Source organism: Procambarus clarkii, chromosome 93 (assembly GCF_040958095.1).
Source record: "Procambarus clarkii isolate CNS0578487 chromosome 93, FALCON_Pclarkii_2.0, whole genome shotgun sequence".
Lineage (NCBI taxonomy): Eukaryota > Metazoa > Arthropoda > Malacostraca > Decapoda > Cambaridae > Procambarus > Procambarus clarkii.
In genome coordinates this window covers 8,283,220-8,301,326 of record NC_091242.1, presented here as the reverse complement: position 1 = coordinate 8,301,326, position 18,107 = coordinate 8,283,220, and the positions used below count along the sequence as shown (strand labels likewise).

The window sequence follows — 18,107 nt, the reverse complement described above, 5'->3', positions numbered from 1 at the left end:
CATGAAGGGAAGACAGAGCACAGTGTTAATAGTACTGGAAGCAGGTCTAGGATGAAAGAACTTTCGTTTAGCCTGACAATAGACACAGTTGATAAAGTTCACGCCATTGTTCTGGTTCATCCTTTCTTCTCCGTCTTCGTGTTAAGTAAAGAAACAAGTTTTTGTGGCAGCTCCGAGAACAGCTGTGATCAGCTGTTAAATTTACGAGCATTTCAACATGTCTTAAATATAAGCATACCGCGACTTTCACACGACACGCAACACATTCTCCAGCTCGGGGACGTCTTGAACCCTCTAACCAAAGCTATTCAACATTAGCACACCTATTGTCAAAACTATCCAACATTGGCACACCTATTGTCAAAACTATCCAACATTGGCACACCTATCGTCAAAACTATCCAACATTGGCACACCTATTGTCAAAGCTATCCAACATTGGCACACCTATTGTCAAAGCTATCCAACATTGGCACACCTATTGTCAAAACTATCCAACATTGGCACACCTATTGTCAAAACTATCCAACATTGACACACCTATCGTCAAAACTATCCAACATTGACACACCTATTGTCAAAACTATCCAACATTGGCACACCTATTGTCAAAACTATCCAACATTGGCACACCTATTGTCAAAACTATCCAACATTGGCACACCTATTGTCAAAGCTATCCAACATTGGCACACCTATTGTCAAAACTATCCAACATTGGCACACCTATTGTCAAAGCTATCCAACATTGGCACACCTATTGTCAAAACTATCCAACATTGACACACCTATTGTCAAAACTATCCAACATTGGCACACCTATTGTCAAAGCTATCCAACATTGGCACACCTATTGTCAAAACTATCCAACATTGGCACACCTATTGTCAAAGCTATCCAACATTGGCACACCTATTGTCAAAACTATCCAACATTGGCACACCTATTGTCAAAACTATCCAACATTGGCACACCTATTGTCAAAACTATCCAACATTGGCACACCTATTGTCAAAACTATCCAACATTGGCACACCTATTGTCAAAGCTATCCAACATTGACACACCTATTGTCAAAACTATCCAACACTGACACACCTATTGTCAAAACTATCCAACACTGACACACCTATTGTCAAAACTATCCAACATTGGCACACCTATTGTCAAAACTATCCAACATTGGCACACCTATTGTCAAAGCTATCCAACATTGGCACACCTATTGTCAAAACTATCCAACATTGACACACCTATTGTCAAAACTATCCAACATTGGCACACCTATTGTCAAAACTATCCAACATTGGCACACCTATTGTCAAAACTATCCAACATTGGCACACCTATTGTCAAAACTATCCAACATTGGCACACCTATTGTCAAAACTATCCAACACTGACACACCTATTGTCAAAACTATCCAACATTGACAAAACAATTGACAATGTTGACAAAACTATTAACAAAACTATCCAATATTGACAAAACTAGCCAACTTTGGCAAAGCTATTCAACAATGGCAAAACAATTGAGAAAAGCTATTCAGTATTGACAAAACTATTGGCAAAAGAGTCCAACAATGAAATAAACTATTGACAACTGTCTAACACTGATAAAACTGTCTAACATTGACAAAACTATTGACAAAATTAATGAGAAAACTATCCAACATTGACAAAACTATCCAACGCTGACAAAACTATCTAACGCTGACAAAACTAATGAGAAAATTATCCAACACTGACAAAACTAATGAGAAAACTATCCAACACTGACAAAACTAATGAGAAAACTATCCAACACTGACAAAACTAATGAGAAAACTATCCAACACTGACAAAACTAATGAGAAAACTATCCAACACTGACAAAACTTATGAGAAAACTATCCAACACTGACAAAACTAATGAGAAAACTATCCAACACTGACAAAACTAATGAGAAAACTATCCAACACTGACAAAACTAATTAGAAAACTATCCAACACTGACAAACCTAATGAGAAAACTATCCAACACTGACAAAACTAATGAGAAAACTATCCAACACTGACAAAACCAGTGACTAAACTATCTAACACTGAAAAACTATCCAACACATGAGAACTGATATTTGAGATGAAACACAAGACACGCACTAGACCAACGTCAGAATATAGTCCCAAAGAAGTCATACAAGACAAATATAATATACAAGTGCAGGCGATAAGTCACAATAACGTGGCTAAAGTATGTTGACCAGACCACACACTAGAAGGTGAAGGGACACCGACGTTTCCGTCCGTCCTGGACCATTCTCAAGTCGATTGTCATTCTCAAGACAATCGACTTGAGAATGGTCCAGGACGGACCGAAACGTCGTCGTCCCTTCACCTTCTAGTGTGTGGTCTGGTCAACATAATATACAAGTTATATCCAGAGGAAACACACACACAATGAAACTCGAGAGAGTTCAGAGGTATGCCAACAGACTGGCGCCAGAGCCGATACTATGAATTACAAATATACTATGAATTACAAATATACTATGAATTACAAATATACTATGAATTACAAATATACTATGAATTACAAATATACTATGAATTACAAATATACTATGAATTACAAATATACTATGAATTACAAATATACTATGAATTACAAATATACACTAATGGAATGGAACATCACGACACTTGAAGAGTGAGTGTGTGTTTTGGTGATTGTGTGTGTACTCACTTAGTTGTGCTTGCGGGGGATTAGCTTCGGGTCTTTGGTCCCGCCTCTCAACTGTCAATCTACTGGTGTACAGATTCCTAGGCCTATGGTGTTTTATCGTATCTACACTTGAAACGGTGTTTGGAGTCTGCCTCCACCACATCTCTTCCTAATGTATTCCATTTGTTAACTAATCTGTCACTAAAAAAAGTTATTTCTATGTCTCTATGGCTCATTTGGGCACTCAATTTCCACCTGTGTCCCACTAGTGTGCGTGTCCCTTGTGTTTAATAAACTGTCTTTATCTACCATATCAATTCCTCTGATAAATTTGTATGTGGTGATCATGTGTGCGTGTATTGTATTTATTTACTATTTGTGGCTGCATAATCGAGCTATTAGCTCTTGGACCCCGCCTTTCTAACCAATTTATTTTGCCTATATCTACTACATATATTTCTCTCTAACACACGCACACGCACATCCCCAGGAAGCAGCCCGTAGCAGCTGTCTAACTCCCAGTGTGTGTGTGTGTGTGTGTGTGTGTGTGTGTGTGTGTGTGTGTGTGTGTGTGTGTGTGTGTGTGTGTGTGTGTGTGTGTGTGTGTGTGTGTGTAGGTTACATAGGTGTATATTGTTATATAGGTTACAATAGCAAATGTTTGACACTTCTTCGTTGGTTAAGAGCTCTCTCTCCCACAGCTCAGTGTGGGCAGGCTAAGAGCTCTCTCTCCCACAGCTCAGTGTGGGCAGGCTAAGAGCTCTCCCTCCCACAGCTTAGTGTGGGCAGGCTAAGAGCTCTCTCTCCCACAGATCAGTGTAAGCAGGCTAAGAGCTCTCTCTCCCACAGCTCAGTGTGGGCAGGCTAAGAGCTCTCTCTCCCACAGCTCAGTGTGGGCAGGCTAAGAGCTCTCTCTCCCACAGATCAGTGTAAGCAGGCTAAGAGCTCTCCCTCCCACAGCTCAGTGTGGGCAGGCTAAGAGCTCTCTCTCCCACAGATCAGTGTAAGCAGGCTAAGAGCTCTCTCTCCCACAGCTTAGTGTGGGCAGGCTAAGAGCTCTCTCTCCCACAGATCAGTGTAAGCAGGCTAAGAGCTCTCTCCCACAGCTCAGTGTGGGCTATTAACATTTCCAGCTATTTTCTCATACATATCAGGTTTTAGTTTTAAATTGTTAGCTTTAAATTCACTAACAAGTATAAATTACACTGTGGATGGGTAAGACAAATGGCGGAGGCGCACATGTCACAGCGTAACAACAGAACTACATCGTTATCCTTCACAAGTATAAGTGTCCGAGGTGACTTATCATATGGCTACAGTCTCCTTCCCCTTCCTCTCTCCTTAAGCAATCTCCCTCTTACACACACAAATCACAATAGCGTGATGCATCAAATGAACAAAGCCACAAGGTCCGTGACGAGGATTCGAACCTACGTCCGAGAGCATCCCAAACGCTGCCTTAATCGACTGAGCTACGACATGGTATAAGGATTGTAACCAGAAATTCTACTGAATTTACTTGGATCCTGCATGCCTCTCAGAGACACAAACTAATTGCAAACCATGTCGTAGCTCAGTCGATTAAGGCAGCGTCTGGGATGCTCTCGGACGTAGGTTCGAATCCTCGTCACGGCCCTTGTGGATTTGTTCAACCTTCCTCTTACTTTCCTCTTTATTCCTACACTTCTTCCCACTTTCTCTTTCCGGTCCTCACACTTTACTCCTTCCTTTTCTTTTTCCTTTTCTCTGCTTTTCCCTCCTTTACTTCCTCTCTCCGCCCTTCCCACCATTACCACCCCAGCGACTCGGGCAGTTTTATATTTATAGAATCAGTTTCAAGTTTTTGTGTCGACTGGAGCAGTCTGGCGTCTTGTCGTGTCAAGAGGGGAGACTTCAACAGGTGGGGCAGTAGTCATCTCAAGGCCGTGCGCCGGAATATTTACACCATAAAAGGCCAGTTGCTGACTTAAGCAAACAAGGCACGATATTTCTACAAAGGAAAAAGAAAACGTCGTTAAATATTTCCTGCCCGAAACGCTTTGCGTAATAGTGGCTTTAGGCATTGTATGTACTAGCTCTATCTATAAATCTTTCAATTTTTGTAAAACCTCTTGTATGTACCTTACCTGAATAAACATTTATTTATTATTTATATTTAATATTTATATCGCGCATTTCCGAAAGTTTGCATAATAAACACCGCTCGATTAATGCCTTGATGGTAGATTTGTTCCAATAACAATTCTCTTGGGATGCACCCGTCCAGCAGCCTTTCTGAAAGTGTCAACACACATCGGGAAAATCACGGGAGACATCTCCCGTCACGCAGGGAGCAGTCGCACCTCCACAGATCTCCAGTATCATCTCTTGATACTGGTGATGGCTCAAAAGGGCCACCACTTACGGGCTATTCATGCCCGTGCCACCTTTTGGGGTGGCTTAATCTTCATCAATCAATCAATCAATCGGGAAATTATTTAGTTTGTATTGCTACTGTGATGGTCATAGATGCCGGGAGAACTGACGCTTCCTTGTGCCTCTCTTCGCCTTGGACCCCCTTTTCTCGCACCCCCCCCCCCCCCCACCATCCTCCTTCCCATAGGCGGCCAAGTCCTATTCCCCCAACTACATTCCCCTCACCCCTACTGCCTCCTCTGCTGACCAGTCTTCTACCAGAATAATTGACTTAAACTTGGGCTATATGAACAAACCCACAAGGATTTGTCGAGGCGCAGTCGACTAAGGCGCGTCTCGGATCATCCCGGACGTAGGTTCGAACCCTCTTTGCTTGTGGATTTGTTCATTTGATATATAACGGTATTGTGATTTCTGTGTGTTTTGGGTTATATGGCTCTCTAGATCACAGTAACAAGGTTATCGCGAATAACCGAACTCAGTTACAGGCTCACTATAGCCCGTGCTACATCCGTGCTACATGGCAACCCGTTCTCGCAAATTCGTAAAGTCAATATTGACTTATTAACTACGTGCATAGGTGATATACTAAACATAATAGATACCCTTAAAAAGATTCATAGAAAACACCGACCTTACCTAACCTTGTTAGTATCTTAAGATAAGCATCTTATTGCTTCGTAATTACAATTATTACTTAACCTATACCTATTATAGGTTAGGTAATAATTGTAATTACGAAGCAATAAGATGCTTATCTTAAGATACTAACAAGGTTAGGTAAGGTCGGTGTTTTCTATGAATCTTTTTAAGGGTATCTATTATGTTAAGTATGTCACCTATGCACATATTTAATAAGTCAATATTGACTTATTAAATTTGCGAGAACGGGTTGTACATGGGCATTTCGTTCTGAGTAGCTAAGTCTAAAACACCAACAACGGCTCTCTAGGTTGAGAACCACTGTCTGAAGAGTTAGGTAAGGTTGTCACTCTGGGGTACGCGGACCACAGTGAGACCTCACGCCCAGGAGCCTTTTCCTCGGACCTTTCATCTTAACCCCCCCCCCCCTCAATCCTTTGAATCTTATGCCCCTGACAAATTATCGGTGAATTTCATTTCTAAGATATCACTCGTCTGATGTCTTTCGGCGATCCTAATGATATTCGGGAACGTTTAATATTTTATTACTGACCTTCCCCAGGATGCAACCCCACAACATGCTGACCAACTCCTGGCTACCTATTTACTGCTGGGAGAACAGAGGCATTTGGCAATTGGAAACGCGCCCAAACATTTCTGTCTAGCCCGGGATTCGAACCCGGAATTATCGACTATGTGTCGAGAATTCCGACGGTGCTACTGGGACCCTTTTGTTTTGTTTGTCTTATTTTATTGTTTATGTACCTTCTATGTGTACGGCACCAACGATCTCGTTGATACAGGAGTGATGTGTTGAAATTGAAATAAGTTTATTGAGGTAAAATACACACAAAGGGATGAGGTAGCTCAAGTTATTCTCATCCCGTTCAGTACAACGTGTTCATACATATATAGACACACCACAAACAATAAACATTACCGAGCATTCTGAGAGATAAACATATACATTTCATGCTGTGTTGGTTGGTCAGGAATCATATTTACGTCTCCGTGGTGCAGTGGTAAGACACTCGCCTGGCGTTCCGCGAGCGCTTTGTCATGGGTTCGTATCCTGGCCGGGAAGGATTTACTGGGCGCAAATCCTTAACTGTAGCCTCTGTTTAACTCAACAGTAAAATGTGTACTTGGTTGTAACAACGATTCTTCGCGGCGGGGATCGTATTCCAGGGACCTGCCCGAAACGCTACGCGTACTAGTGGCTGTACAAGAATGTAACAACTCTTGTATATATCTCAAAAAATATATATATATAGACTCTGAGACCGCCTCCACCTGCGCCGCTACCCTGCACCCTATTTAACTTGAGCGGATTTTGTTTTTCTTTCTCTTTTTACCTCAAACACCTTTATGTCTGTCCTGAATGGTTAAAGTTTGGCCTTGACTACTGTGGCTTTTTCACGACCAAGATGCTGGCTTTGTCTACCACCAATATTTTCACTTTGACCAATTGGATTTACTTTTAAGCACTCTTATTTTGGCTGATAACACTTACTATTTTCTAATCTGACTTCGCAAACCGCATGTTTGCAGACCTTTGTTATTTTGGGATAGACAACTGTAATCATGGCTTTAATCACTGTGATTTTAGTTTTGATCACTGATTTTACACAGTTAATATCACGGCCTTCCAGTTTTTTATTAAATGTGATTTATCAACTCAGCTAAGTTAGCTTTAAACGCTGTGATTTTTACTAAAATCTCTGCGCCCTAAGCCATTAGATTTTGCCCTTTATAGCTAAAAATTAGGCCATAACCACTGTGATTTAAGCTCTTAATAACGGAGTTACAGATTTGTAGCTCTATAACTTGGCTTTGGGCAAAATTATCAAAATTTTATTTACCACATTTCTTACTTTGAACTTAACCGAAAAATGCAATTATATTCCTAGTGATTTTATATTTAATTGCTGCGTTTTGTCATTAACCAATGGTTACCTTGGGCGTCTGACAGCTGGGTGAACAGCGCTTTGGATTCGTAGTCCTGAGGTTCCGGGTTCGATCCCAGGTGGAGGCGGAGACAAATGGGCAAAATGTTTCTTTCACCCTGATGCCCCTGTTACCTAGCAGTAAATAGGTACCTGGCAGTTAGCAGCTACGGGCTGCTTCCTGGGGGTTGGAGGCCTGGTCGAGGACCGGACCGCGGGGACTCTAAGCCTCGAAAACATCTCAAAATAACCTCAAGAATATAACCTTCACCACTGTGATATAGTTTACTATCGTTCGGACCTTAACCACTGGAATTTTTGCCTTAGAAGTTATGATTTCAACTTTGACACCAGCGTCATTCATTGTAATTTTAATCACTGCGATATTTTTGTTTAAAAGCCGTAGTAATAACCATTAACCTATTATTTGGTCTTTTAACACATGATTTACGAACTAACCATTATAAAATACTGCACTGAGATTTTCTGTTTTTTTTTGTTTATTAATGCGGTTCCCCGCAAGAATATGCTGCAGGGACCAAAAGTATTAACGAGACGATCATTCAATAATCTGGAGTCATTATTCCCAGTGGTACACTGTCCAAGAGAACGTCAATTCAACGCAGAATCAACGTAACCATCATTGAATTAATATTGATAACGAGAATTTAACGACGAACTTAACGAAACTCTTGGATAGTTAGCCCCACAGGGATCTCTCTAGAATTCCCGTTGTCTGGGTCAGGACGCCTGTACTCTGGCTTGTATCGAGGTTCCTACTGGTCGAACTAATGACCAACCCAGGATGTAACCCACAACAGTTGCCTGATTGACTGACTGATAATGATTAAGCCACTTAAAAGGTAGCACGGCCATGAATAGCCCGTAAGTGGAAGCTCTTTGGAGCCATTACCAATAGCTGATACTGGAGATCTGTAAATGGATGAAAGTTTTTGTTTGGGAGGAGGGGGGGGGTCTCTGAGGGCAAGATGTACCAATTATAGAGCTGGTGAGTTAGTGAAGGCTTCTAGGTCTTAGATTTTTTCTTAATCTGAGTCTTGCTGCGAGCTGACATGGCTGTGTTGTCATTGGAGTTTGGTGATGTGGCCTCCATAAGGAGATCTTGTACGATTGATTGATTGATGAAGATTAAGCCACCCAAGAGGTGGCACGGGCATGAATAGCCTGTAAGTGGTGGCCCTCTTGAGCCATTACCAGTATCAAAAGATGATACTGGAGATCTGTGGAGGTGCGACTGCACCCTGCGTGACGGGAGATGTCTCCCGGACCAAATGGTGACCAAATGGTGATCTTGTACGGAGTAAGGGAAGTGTCGCGGTGGAGCTCTTACTGCGATTTACAACAGCTGCCTATTGTTGTTGTTTCAGATTTAGCTACTCAGAACGAAGTGTCCATGGAGCACGGGCTATACACCAGTTACTTAACTCCCGGCCCAAGTGGTTGGGCGCCACAACTAAGCCTGAACAATGACCACGTAGCCAAACGTACCCTAACTTTGGCCTTGGTCACTTTATCATTCACCTCCCGTGACCTTCACACTCCTCGCGTTTATTGTGCGGATCCTCTCGAGGGTCAGGAAATGTATATGTTTGTCTCTCAGACTGTTCGGTAATACGTTTATTGCTTGTGATGTGTGTCTATGTATGTATTAACACGATGTACTGAATGGGGTGAGAATAGCTTGAGCTACCTCATCCCTTTGTGTGTATTTTACCTCAATAAACTTATTTCAATTTCAATTTCTCGAGGGTCGACACAATAAACACCAATTTCTCTAGCCAGGGAACACCACAGATCCTTAGGGAGAGATAATAACTCGGGAAATCTCTCACCAATATGACAAACATGAAATATGACAAACCTTACGGTCTCAAAATATATTGTCAAAATAATCTAAAAAAAAAAAACTTCAATAAAGAGCATTTGATTCCTTAAACAATATAATTATTTTCAGATATTAAAATTCTATTTATCATTGTATCGTCCAGGTAAAGTGACCACGTCTAAATAAAAGTACTATATATTCGGAAAATAAATAAATAATAAGAATAAAAATAAAGACAAGCAACTACAGGATTTCGAGGCAGTTGTTTAAAATGTAAATTAATATTATAATTCTCCCGCTGCAGCAAGCCCCCCCACTTGGGCTGGACGGTAGAGCGAAGGTCTCGCTTCATTCAGGTCGGCGTTCAATCCCTGACCGTTCAAGTGGTTGGGCACCATTCCTTTCCCCCGTCCCATCCCAAATCCTAATCCTGACCCTTCTTAAGTGTTATGTAGTCGTAATGGCTTGGTGCTTTTCCCTTATAATTCCTTCCCGCTGCACCAAGAGCAGGCCCCAGAGCTGCCACCGCAGATCACCATCACCGCACACAACGTGAACACAATGTAAACCAAATCCTGTGAATCCTTGAGGGGCGATCGTTCGCAGGCGAAACGAGCCGATGTAGGATCCCTTACAGACAAAAAACAGTTGGCAGATTCCAATCAAGCTTAACACTCCAGTCACTGTTATGTATTTTCTGTATATTTACACTAGGAAGTATTCACACATGTGTGGATATTCAAGTACACGTGGAAAAACAAGCGGGTAAAAATAAAAAAATAAAAGAGGGCTAAACAGAAGACCATACATTAATAGAACAGGACAGTAACACGCTGCAATAACAAAATTTATGTGGATAGACCAGAAGAGTACAAATAAGCTGGAAAAGTGCAACACGAATGCTACACCCAAAGAGGATGAGGAATTTCGGGGGGTCAACATGGGTGTGGCCTAGCAGCGCACAGCAGAATACAAATTAGGCTTCACGTTACGCAAATATGCAGAGCTCTCCCAGCAACCCTACCGAGGAGGAGGAGGGGAGCGGGGTCAGGGGGGTATGGGAATCCAGTGGGTACATCACAGACTACAGGACAATTGGGCTTCCATCTAGTAACTGTATATTGTCTACACAAGCTGAATTGCAGGTCATTTTCGATGATTCGGATGAAGAAGTTCATGACGGATAAAATATCTTCACATTTATCACCGAGGATTTATTTATAAAGATTAGAGTGGTGCCCTGACAGCCGTGGAGTGAGGACGTCTTGCCGACCCTCCCTGGTTGTTGGGGTTGTTTGCCGCTTTGGTCGCCAGGTGGTGTGGGCATCTCTGCCCTCTCAGTTTGTTGCTGCCTGGCTGCAAGTTTGACATGGGCGGCCATCTTCCCCCTGTTGAGCGTGTGAACTCCGTGGGCCTGGAGTTCACTAGCCGGGATGGATATCAGGACATCGAGGTGGTTATGTGTGACATGCTTCGTATCCCGGTGGAGGCTATCTACTGTGTGGAGCTTGTAACCGCTCACCGGGTTGTTATCAAATTCGTGAGGGAGGAGGAGTACCAGGACTTCCTCCGTCGTTACGAGGGGCGTACGTTGCCGCTGCCGGGTGGTGCCAGCTCTGTGGCAATTTCAGATCGTAGTGGCGCCCTGACTTATGTCAGTGTCTATGAGGCGCCCCTGGAGTTTCCTGAAGACCTCCTCTGGCGTTACTTCGGAGGGTTTGGTGCTGTTGTCAGCGTGCGGGTGAACACGCTCTTCTCGGGGAGATATGCTGGAAGGCGGACGAACATTCGTACCTTGGGGATGCGCCTGCGGTCGGATATACCATCTTCTGCCCGGCTTATGGTATACTACGTCCGGGTGTATTATGCCAGGCAATCCCGTACCAGTTTCCAGTGTGGCCTGTTAGGGCATCAGGCTGCCAGGTGCTCTGAGGCCCCTGCTGCTCCTGTCAACTTGTTCCGGGAGGAGGATTTCCCGCCGCTCCCTCTGGACGAGGACTCCAGGGATGGGGAGGTGCACGTCCCATTAGCTGCTGCAGCTCCCCCTGCATCGCCCGACATTCCTCTGGTTGTTGCAGTGCCGTCACATGGTCTTTCTGCTCCTGTTACTGCCCCCGCTGCTCCCGTGGGCCTTCCTGGTGCTCCCTGTGAGGTGTCGCCGTCTTCTCCCTCGTCTTCGGCTGCTGTGCCTGTGTTCTCGACTTGGGTCCCAGGTGTGCTGGATGCTGGGGTGGCTGTGGAGCCTCCTGCTGTGTGTGGCCCGGTTTCCCCTGTGGTAGAGGCTGCTGCTGTTCTGCGTCGGGCATCGATTCGTCCGGCTGGTGGTACCCGTGTTTCTGGGTCCACTTCCGGCTCTGACGATATCCGGCCAGAGCCCGAACGTTCCCGGCGTTCATCTTCTGCCTGGGCCGATGTTGGGGACTTCAGTGACTGTGGGCCTTCGGATGTTGACGGTGTGGATCCGGATGCGTCGATGTCTCCACGGTTGGTGGTGGTGGAGGTCCTGCTGGTGCTGGTGCCCGTGTCTCGGGAGTGCCTGCTGTTCCTTCTCCGCCAGGGGACTCCGCAGTGGGGTGTGGTGGCTTCCGCTGCCAGGGATGGTGTGGGTGCTGGTGATGGGCGTGGCCTGGTAGTGACCTTACGGAAGGATGCGCGCCGCCCAGGTTCTCTGCAGTCATCTGGTGGTGTGCCCGTGGTCGCTGGTGCCCCTGTGGTGGTGTCCTATGTCCGGCTCTCTCCTGTGAGGGTGCGCGTTGGGGACCTGGAGGACGTGTTGCCACTGGACAGAGATTGCCGAGTTATTTCTGTCTGACAAGCCGGAGAATTTTCATGGTGGTGGGGTTCCCATGATGTGAGAAAGAGTGGCGATTACTCGCCTCAGAAGTGATACCATCTGGGTCCCCTGTTTGCGGGTGTTTGTTGCCAGTGTTCCGGTTGAAGTGGCGTCCCCGGTGGATGAACATGACCCTCGGGGGTGGTTACGATGGGAGGCGTTCAATGTGCGGTTCCCACGGGTCATGTTCCCGGGCAAGTATGCCCGTTGAACTTCCTGTTTCTTTGCTAAATGTAGTGTTGTATGCCCCTCTGGCGTTTTGTTTGCCCTAATGTATTATGTGCCCGTGCCTCTCCTTTTGTTTGTTGGGAGGCCGGTGTTTGGGGAGGGTGTTCTTATTCATGTCTTTGCTTTTGTATTGTTTACTTTGCCCTGTGTGTTCTATTAATGTATTACAATGTTGTGTTGTTTATTTTTAATTTTTAATTTTGTAATTTTTTAGTTTTTATTTTGATTTTGATTTTCTTCATGATTTGGTGTGTGTTGTGTATTTTCTTGTGTTATGCTTCATGTTGTACCTTATGATGTGTTTTGTTGTCGGTCCTTTCGACCGGTGAATTCTGTTTGACTTGTTTTCTATTGTAACTATGTTTTGTTTTCTTGCTTGCATTGCTTGCTTGTTATTGTTTTATATATTGTTTAAAGTTTTGTGTCTTGACGTATGCTGTGTTTCACGTGCGTTTCTCCAGTTTTGCTAATTGTTGTCCTGGGCTGTCGCTCCTTCTGGCCGGTGGTTTCTTATTTTGTTTGTTTTGTTTGTTTTGTTTCCATGTTATTTTATTGTATTTATTGTCTTTCACTTGCATGCTTGCATGTAAAAATAAAAAAAAAAAATATAAAGATTAAGCCACCTAAGAGGTGGCAAGGGCATGAATAACCCATAATATCGTCGAGGGAACAATTGATTCATTAATCAGAAGTTGCGTTTGCATGTTCATTGCTGAGGATTGTATAAGAAAAAGAGAGATAACGACAAATGTGGTTAATATGAAGTTTATGATAATTTATTTTCCTGTTGTAGTGCCTAACGAGCCGGCTGATGACCTGGCCAACTGTGCTACACAAAGACAGGAGATTTATAGGGAATGTGTGTCAATCAGTAGACAAAAAAAAATAAGAAAGTTCACGTACATATAGAAATTAAATCATGAACTCCCTGTTTATGAATAAAAAAAGATTTACACACGACTCACAACTGATGACGTCCGAACATTTCCGGAAAAAGTGCTTCGTTGACGACTTTTTTTCGAACCAACGCTGTAAATGCTTCACTCACATACTACAAATACAAATAATCACCAACAGAACCTAAACACGTAATCTAACCTAACCAGTGTCTAAATGTGTACAATATTCTAATATAAAATAATATAATTTATATTTTATAAAATTTCTGTTTTGAATGAACAGCATGTTAAAATTGATGAATGCGTCTTTGGGGTCGACCGCTGGATGGAATGGACTTTGTCTGAGGACGGATAAATGCTTCGCCCACGTACTACAAATACAAATAATTACCAACAGAACCTAACCTATGTCTAACTGTACACATAATTTTAATATATTAACTTATATATGAGAACAAATTACCTATTTTTAATACGCAGTATTTTAAAATTAATGAATGCATATTGGGGAAGGGGGGGATTCACCGCCGCCGTTTTAACGAGCCTGGCTTGAGAACACGTTGTCGTATCGCACTTGATTGATGCTTCGTCAACATACTGCAAACAAAAATAATTGCCAACAGAACCTTAACACCTAAAGTAACCTAATGTAACCTTTGGCTAGTTATACATGAAATTTTAATATATAATAATTTATATTTGAAAACAGTTTTCAATACGCAGTACGTTAAAACTTATGAAAGCGTCTTTGGGGTTAGTAACCGCCTTAACGAGCCTAGCCTGAGGCTGCAGCATAAATAATTTCCAAAAGAACCAAAACTCGTAACTTAACGTATCCTATACAAAAACAATAATATACAACAATGTTAATAACTATAGCTGATGAAATACCGTTTTTTATTACAGTGCGAAAATATTTAGGAATTCACCTTTTGGTGATGTGTGCAGCTTGGACGAGTATAGCCTGAGGAGAGCTGCCGCTACAACTGTCGGTATGCAGCAATTTAGCGGCTGCCCCTCCCTAAGGGCGCAAACGTTATTAACTCATATGGTGTAATTAAAAACTGAATTGCCTCAGATTAAAATTATTATTATTATTATTTAATTTGGGTTTGAACATAGGTGCTTTGGTTATGTCGGCAAGTATTTAAATTTAAATTGCGTGGGTGAAGCATTTTCAGAGACGTACTTTGAGCATAGGAATTGAGTGAAGCACAGTTCGAGAAAAGATCGGACATGAGAACTCGCATTCCTTGTGTGTAGTTGACCTTTCGGTAAGTGGTGCGACAGTCCGGTCGCCATACCACTGTAAACACCTACCCCAGCGTAGGTTTGATTTTATTTCATACTACTCTGTCTACGTAAATAATGCAGATGTGTTACTTCTACGTGTAAGTCTAAGAAATTGTGATTACGGAAGAGTTAAGATTGTTCACCTACAATCTCTCTCAAGACTACAGGGTATAAGTAAGATAGGTTTAAGTTCAGCACATTATCAGCATTTTACAGCACATTGAATATCACCAGCTGCTATTCAAAAATGACTACGAATCAATACTATTTATGGAAGTATAAAATATGAACTACCGCACCTAAATGATTCAATTTCTAATGTTAGTTTCGTTAAGGATCCGAGAAAGGAAACTACCGAATCCAGACCTTGAGGCCAATATAGCACCTATATTGTATGTATATATCATGATATGCATTGGGCATAGGATTGCTTACTTAGAACAAGATCAAGTTTATAGGTATTGATCCACCTTTTGACATGCACTATTGGAATAATATAAAAGGCAAAAAATTTTTTTGGGTACAACAATCCACACTGTATACATAGTTCATAGCGGATATAGGTAATTCACTTTTTGGAGGGCTTGAATTATCTAATGACTCCACGTAATGAGGACTAGGCAAATACTATCAACCTCGAGCAGTTATTCAGCCCATGACAACTTTCTGGCCAACCTCTACTTAACAGGTATACCTGCAGTAACTGCCTCAAAATATCCAGGGTTATAAAGTACAAAAGAATTGGATTTTTTTTTTTTTTTTTTTTGTCAAATGAAATTTCGTACCGATTGATATTTGGTATTAGCTTTGCTGCCCGATGAAAAAAGTAAAATTAAAGTGTTTGGTTTGAATCCATAAGCATTAATCGTGGAAAATAAAAGGATCTAGTTACCTTTACGAAAACTTGTACCTTTAAGGGAAAATTTCGTGTGGAACAAAAGCCTCAACGGCATTTGCTCTTGTCTAAATTTAACCATTTTAAAAGTTCTAACGTAATCAAATTTAGACAATGGTTCTTGAGTTATAATGAACCTCGACAGGAACAGGAAGCTGGCGGCTTGTCAAAGGTATTTACATTTTCCCGAAGATTTTTTCTAAATGGATTTTGAAAAGCAGCAATGGATGAAAAGCATCCGGTTGTCGAACATTATGGCTCGTGATGTTAATTCAACGTTGAATTAACGTTGTAATCTTTGATTACAATTTGATAAATTGTAATCTTGTCTTGGATATTGTGCCCATTGGGTATATAGTAACCTGTCTTAATTCCTCCTGTAATTACTGTCCAATGACGTTATATTTTCATTATGAAAACTGAAAAGACTACAATCTATTGTTCGTAAAAATATATTGTACCAAAAATATATGAACTAATTTGACATGAGAGGTTCCCTAAGGTTTGTGTTCGCTGCACCTTTACCTAAAGTACTCGTCTCCTTACTCTCCTGGCTGCCTTAAAAACATCGTCAGGACCACTGTAATAGTGTTCATACCATCACAACAGTTTACTGACCAACCAGCAAATATACCAAAGTAAATTCTCTAATACTAATGTAACTAGAAGCTGGATATGTTGTCCTAATAGTGCAAGGACTACAGAGGTGATCATTTCAAGGAAATGTATACAGCTCATCTTGTTGCAAAATATATTCTTGATGCTTTGAGATGCGTTCCAGCTGGCGTACGCGATTCTTGTAAGAGATAATAGTTTAAAATATGGCTTCCTAAATGGCGGTTAGGCACAGTTATACTAGTACGAGGAAATGGTCTAGATCTTGTTAGATCCTGTAGTACAATTAGCTTTGTTCTAGACTCGCAATCAGTGTTTCCCCGTATACGATACCCTGGTGAGACGGAAATGGTTGGGAACGTTCTGTTCACCTAGCAGTAAATAGGTACCCGGGAGATGGGGAACTATTGTGGAGTTACATCCTGGGAAGGGTCAATAGTTAAACCACCGGGGTACCTAATATAAGCCTAACGTGTATATACATGTATATTCACACTGTCGGCGACCAAGCGAATAATGAAGTAGATCAGGTAACTGAATATGGACGCTCGGGCACTGCACCATCATAGTGAAGCAGGGATACCAGTTTACCTCACGCCTCTTATGTAATGACGTAGATATTTGCAGGCGATGAGTCACAATAACGTGGCTAAAGTTGACCAGACCACACACTAGAAGGTGAAGGGACGACGACGTTTCGGTCCGTCCTGGACCACAATAGACTTGAGAATGGTCCAGGAGGAACAGAAACGTCGTCGTCCCTTCACCTTCTAGTGTGTGGTCTGGTCAACGTAGATATTTGTATCGCCTCTCGCCAACAGTTTTTAAAGTGAAATGCAATCTCTCGGCAACAGATTTAAATTGTAATCTAATTATTCCCTCTCATGTACAGTCTAATGGGGGAAACCAACCAGCCAGCATCTGATAGCTATCAGGTTCGTTTAGTTGTGCTCCGTGCTCCGATGATTATAATATAATATCCTTTACATACCCTTTACAGTTAAGAAACAAAAAAAATGCACTTAAATTTGATATTGATCCGATCGGCTTTTAAACACTTTGTGGAAGGAATTTGCAAATCCAACTCTTATCCATAGTCGTGTAATATAAGGATAGTCTGAATACCCACTATGGTTCAACGTGCTGTATAATGGTCACTGCAGGAACCATACAAATTGTCGTAATTAAAGTACTGTTGCTGTATCTTTAGTGGAAAATTGAAAATAAATGTATTTAAAGTAATACTAAACGGAATATAGAAAATAATAGTTCGCAAATACTTTATTAATGGCATCTTGGGTTAAAAAACTGCGCGAGCACTAGCAAACTTGGTTTGAAATTTCGGGCAAAATTAAGTTTTTATTGAAAAACTAAATATGATTTTGCTGAATAGGAATAACGTAGACTGAGGAAATAATTCAAGAGTGTAAGGGACACCAGCGAGCTTTTTTCCATATAATGCACGAGAACGTCTCGATATGTTCTCGTGGTTGCCGTAAAGCGCCAAGATGCAAACGATGAACACGAGTGAACACAAGATTTGCAATAGTGTTCTTGATTTATCTAAGTTGCCTTCATAAATTTGATGTTTGTGTTGTGGTCAACATGTAACCACCCAATGGGATTGGGTGGTTATAGATAGGAGCTGCCTCGTATGGGCCAATAGGCCTTCTGCAGTTGCCTTTGTTCTTATGTTCTTATCTTCAATAACGTTGTCAGGAACCACAGGACCCCATCACTGAACCAGTTAATCATCTGTTGGTTCCAGTGGCTGTCCCTGCCATTTGTGC

At 42.1% G+C, this 18,107-nt stretch overlaps 1 protein-coding gene and 1 long non-coding RNA gene across 7 annotated transcripts in view; one reads left to right on the top strand and one right to left on the bottom strand.

The window, feature by feature from the left end:
• LOC138359852 (uncharacterized) overlaps window positions 1-18,107 on the bottom strand; it is a 79,674-nt gene that overhangs the window by 23,399 nt on the left and 38,168 nt on the right. The gene's annotated exons all lie outside the window — the stretch shown is intronic.
• LOC123746808 (uncharacterized) overlaps window positions 1-18,107 on the top strand; it is a 76,769-nt gene that overhangs the window by 40,743 nt on the left and 17,919 nt on the right. Inside the window, exon 1 of one of the 5 annotated variants that reach the window (XM_069319566.1) lies at window positions 14,771-14,788. The exons of 1 other annotated variant lie outside the window; for it this stretch is intronic. The gene's annotated coding sequence lies outside the window, so the exon portion shown is untranslated. Of the gene's footprint in view, window positions 1-14,770; window positions 14,982-18,107 lie in introns of those variants that run through there. 3 more of the 5 variants (XM_069319563.1, XM_069319562.1, XM_069319564.1) reach the window with 3 other exon arrangements.